Consider the following 5,226-nt stretch of genomic DNA (forward strand, 5'->3'; position numbering starts at 1 on the left):
TAGGCAGTGTTGGCAATGTTGGATTCCTTGGGTTGCGATTTTCCTTCTATTACCTTCTGTAGGGCTGGATTTGTGGCTATGTATTGTTTAAATTTGTTCTTATCCTGGAATGTCTTGTTTTCTCCATTGATAGTGAATGATAGCTTGGCTGGGTATAGTAGTTTGGGTTTGCATCCTTGGTCTCTTAGTTTCTGCAGTACCTCTATCCAAGACCTTCTGGCTTTCATGGTTTCCATAGAGAAGTAAGTCTTATCGGTTTACCTTTATAAGTTACTTGGTCTTTTTCCTTTGCAGCTCTTAATATTCTTTCTTTCACCTGTATATTCTGTGTTTTGATTATTATATGGCGAGGGGATGTTTTGCTTTGATCCAGTCTGTTTGGTGTTCTGTATGCTTCTTGAATATTCAAAGGAATATCTTTCTTTATGTTGGGAAAGTTTTCTTCCATAATTCTGTTAAAAATATTTCCTGGGCCTTTGAGCTGTGACTCTTCTCCTTCTTCTAGTCCTATTATTCTTAGGTTTGGTCTTTTTATTGTGTCCCATATTTCCTCCATGTTTTGTGATGAGAATTTGTTGGCTTTGCTGTTTTCTTTGATCAGTTATTCTTATGTTTGGTCTTTTTATTGTGTCCCATATTTCCTGCATGTTTTGTGATGAGAATTTGTTGGCTTTGCTGTTTTCTTTGATCAGTGCGTTTATTTTCTCTATGGTATCCTCAGAATCTGAGATTCTTTCTTCTATTTCTTGTATTCTATTGATTATGCTTGTTTCTGTAGGCTCTGTTTGTTGACCTGGGTTTTCTATATCCAGCTGGTGCTCAGTTTATGTTTTCTTCCTTGCTTCCCTTTCAGTTTTCAATTCTTGAACTGCTTCCAATACCTGTTTTATCATTTTTTCTTGGTTTCCCAGCGTATCGTGTATGTATTTACTCATTTCTTCAAACTTTTGGTTATACTTCTCATCCATTTCTATAAGGACATTTTTCACATGTTGTTTAATGGACTCTATTGCTTTCATAAAGTCAATCTTTTCCACTTCTTCCATATTAGGGTGTTCAAGTCCATCTGTTTTAAGATCATTGGGTTCTGGTGTTTTCATGTTGTTTTTCTGATTATTGGGTGAATTCTTGCCTTGGCGCCTGCCCATCTCCTCCTATCGAAGCTATCTAATGGGTCTTTTAAAACCGGATCAGGTTTCCCTGTTGGCCAGGGGCTCCTCTTACAAAATGCTGTAGCTCTGTTTCCTGGCTCCTGCCAGGGGCCAAGTTCCCTCTCGCCCCTCAGAAGGGTCTTCAGGAACAGGACCAGGCTCCCTGTTTGCCAGGGACCTCGCCAACCAAAGGCCTACCTCTTTGCTTTAATTGTAGTGGGGCGATCTGCTCTTGGTGTTGTGCGCCGGTCCCCACTGTCTGCCGCTGCCTGCTCCGGTCTGCTGCCGCCTGCGCTGGTGGTCTGCCACCCCGCCTGGACCTGCGCCGGTGGTCTGCCGCCGAAAAAATCATTTTGAATGAGGTAATCCAGACTGAGAAAGACAAACATGGTATGTATTCACTTATAAGTGGACATTAGCTGTAAAGGATAACATTGCTACAATCCACAGACCTAGAGAGCTTAGTAACAAGGAAGGCTCAAGGGGGGACACATGGATTTCCCTGAGAAGAGAAAATAGAATAGATTTTGTAGGTGATTTGGGGGCACATGGGGATCAAACAGAAGAGATCAAGTGGAGAGAGAGAGAGAGAGAGAGAGAGAGAGAGAGAGAGAGAGAGAGAGAGGACAACTGGAATTGGGGGACATTTTGGTGTTGAAGTAGACCTAGTACAATGGAAACTCGCAGAAGTCTATGAGAGTAACCCTAGCAGAGACTCCTAGTATTGGGGGGATACAGAGCCTGAATCAGCAATATTCTGTACCAGACCAGGCCTCCAGTGGAGAGACTGGAACACCAACCCAGCCACAAAACCTTCAACCTACATGCCATGAGATGAAATTCCATGGCTGACATTGCCTAAATGGCCAAGAAGCAGAGGCTGGATAGCCCAGAGACCTAGCACATAACCAAAGACATCTGGCAAAAAGTCAAAGAAATGTTTCATACTGATACTCAGACCAGAGTCTACCATAATCACCATCAGAGAAAATTTATCCAGCAACTGATAGGAGCAGATGCAGAGACTCACAGCCAAATTAAGCAGAGCTCTGGGAATCCTGTGGAAGAGGGGGAAGAAGTACTGTAGGAACCAAAGGGGTCAAGGACACCATAAGAACATGGCCCACAGAATCTCCTAACCTGGACTTGTAGAGGCTCCCAGAGACTGAACTGACAGGCAGGAAGCCTGTGTAGGTCTGAACTAGGTCCTCTGCACATATGCGTGGCTGTGTAGCTTGCTGTTCTTGTGGGACTCCTGACAGAGGGAGTGGGTGCTGTCTTATGGAGTATTATTTTAACTATCTAAAGACGTATTGCACTTATTTATGCTGCAGAATATTCCTTTAACTGTGTAAAGATGTGTTACTTTTGTTTCTGCTGCATTTGTTTAACTAGGTAACGCTATCCTGCCTTTGTTTCACCTTGCCCACCTAAGGCACCTGTTTGATGTAATAAAAAGCTGACTGGCCAATAGCTACACAGAAGAAGGATAGGTGGGGCTGCTAGGAAGAGATAATAAATAGGAGGCGAAGTCTAGGCTTCAGAGAAGGAAGAACAAGAGGAAGAAGGAGGCCTGGCGGTGGGGCACACACCTTTAATCCCAGCAGCACTCTGGAAATAGAGGTAGGTGTTTCTCAGTGAGATCAAGGCCAGCCTAGTCTACAGAGTGAGTTCCAGGACAGCCAGAGCTGATACACTGAGAAACCCTCTCTCGAAAAACAAGACAAAAATACCAAAACAAAACAAAAACAAGGAAGAAAGAGAGGGACATGCCTGAGCAAGAAGCCAGGCGCCTGACAGACAGACAGACATGAGAAGCAGTGAAAGTATGTTACACAAAAAGAAAAATAAAAACCCTGAAGCAAAAGGTAGGTAAAGAGAAACAGGTTAATTTAAGGTAAAAGAGTGAGCCAGAAAAGAACTAAGCTAAGGTTGGTGCATTTATAACTAATAAGATGTTATACTGGAGCTGGTTGGTGTCTCAAAAGAAAAAGCCTGGTACATTGTCTCTGACTCTTCTGCCTGCTTTGTCCAGCCCTAATATGAGGGTTTGTGCCTAAACTTATTGTAACCTTTTATGTGTGGTAGGTTGATGTCCTTGGGAGGCCTGTTCTTTTCTGAAGGGAAAAGAGGAAGAATGAATCTGGGGGAAAGGGGAGGTGCAAGTGGGGCTGGGAGGAGAGGAAGAAGGGAAAACTGCAGTTGGGATGTAATAGATGAGAGGAGAATAAATGAATAAATAAAAATTTAAAAAGTCTTAATTTCTTTCTGTGTACAATCTTCATTTGCTGCACTTGACACAGTTTGATGTAAGGCATTTTCGTTAGCATTGATTATAAGTATTTCTCATTTACATACGGTTCCTTCTTTGATACAAGAGTTAACCAAATATGCATGCTTTTACATTAATATGTCTGTCTCTCTCTTTAAAAAAATTCAAAACACACACACACACAAAGGACAAAGTATTCCCAAACAACAAAGTGAAACAAAAGGCTCACACAAACCACATGGTGTCTGTTTCTTGTTGGCTAACTGCTCCTGGACGTGGGGTATACCCTGGAGTGCAGTAGATGTGTCCAGTAACACTCCACTGGAGAAAACTGATTTCTCTTTCCCAGCAGGTATCAGTTGCAAATAGTTTCTTGGTTAGGGGTGGGACCTTGTGTCCACTTCCCCTTCCCAGTGCTGACATTTCTGGCTGTTTGGGACCAGGGCAGCTCCTGTGTGTACTGTCTCAACCTCTGCGAGTTCATGTGCCTCAGTCCTGTTGTGTCTGAAAGATGCTGTTTCCTTGGAGTCATTCCAACCTTTCTGTCTCCTCTTCCTCATAGATCCATGAGCTCTGAAGGGAGAGCTTTGATGAAGACATCCAGTTTAGGGCTGAGTGCTCTGAAGTCTCTCATTCTGTGCACACTGCACAGTTGCGGGTCTCTGTGCTGGTTATCAGCCACTGACAGAAGCTTCTCTGATGAGGGCTGAGTGCAGCAGTACGCTGTAAGAAGTTATTTTATTCTTAAGTTCTTTTAGCAGAATAACAGAAGGAGTTTTCTCCCTGGGGGCCCATAACTTATCTAGCATCAACTTCTTACTTTAGCAGTCTCGGGTTCAGATTCCATTTCACGGTGTGGGCCTTAAATCCAATCAAAACAAGGTTGCTTCCTCCCGTAATATGTGTGCCACTATTGCACCCGTGCATCTTGCAGGCAGGTTGTATTTATAGGTCACAGGGTTTATAGCTGGGTGATCTTGATAATTGTTTTTTCCCTCTAGGAGGGTGGAGAATACTTTCCAGAATATGGACGCCAGTCAGTAGGAATGAAACATCCAGTTGGGTACCAGCTCCACTCTTCCATATTTGATGACTTAAGTAAGTTGTGTCTTCAGCAATAGGGCCTTACCATCAGGTTATGGAGAATAACCAACAGTCTTGGTAATGGCCTATAATGTTTGGGAAGTATATAGGACCCTTTGGGCCAATGACCCAATGACTCTACATGCCGTAACCCATTTCTGGTACTAGAGGTTGTATTTGGAGGTATAAGATGTCTAGTTGGGGGACATTGTCTGCTCCATTATATGGTGATTCCATTTAAATTCCTTTAATATATGTATATAATTTAGGAAATATCTACAGTTGCAGGTTTCCATATGCCTTTTCAAAAGGCCTTTAGTGTTAGTTTTCCCTCCCCCAAGCCCCTCCTTATCCCTGCCCTCCCATACTCTCCTCATCCTCCTAAACTAGTCTCACTTCTATCTCTTCATAACACTATATTCTATTTCCCATTCCTTGGAAGATTTCCTCCTCCCTCCTGGTCCCTCACTAGGGACCTAATATCTGTGGTTATTCAGACTGAGCATACTTATGGAAAATTTAAAAGCTAACATCAATGTACAAGAAAAAACTTGCAATATCTTACTTTTGGAGTCTGGGTTACCTCAGTCATGATAATTGTCTAGATCCATTAATTTACACAAATTTATAATTTCATTTGTCTTAGTAGCTGAATAATGTTCCTTGGTGCAATGTACCACATTTTCATTATCGCATTCATCAGTTGTTGGACATCTAGGC

The sequence above is a fragment of the Alexandromys fortis genome, unplaced genomic scaffold (assembly GCF_014885135.2).
Source record: "Alexandromys fortis isolate MF-2015 unplaced genomic scaffold, M_Fortis_MF-2015_v1.1 scaffold_155, whole genome shotgun sequence".
In the NCBI taxonomy this organism is placed as follows: Eukaryota; Metazoa; Chordata; class Mammalia; order Rodentia; family Cricetidae; genus Alexandromys; species Alexandromys fortis.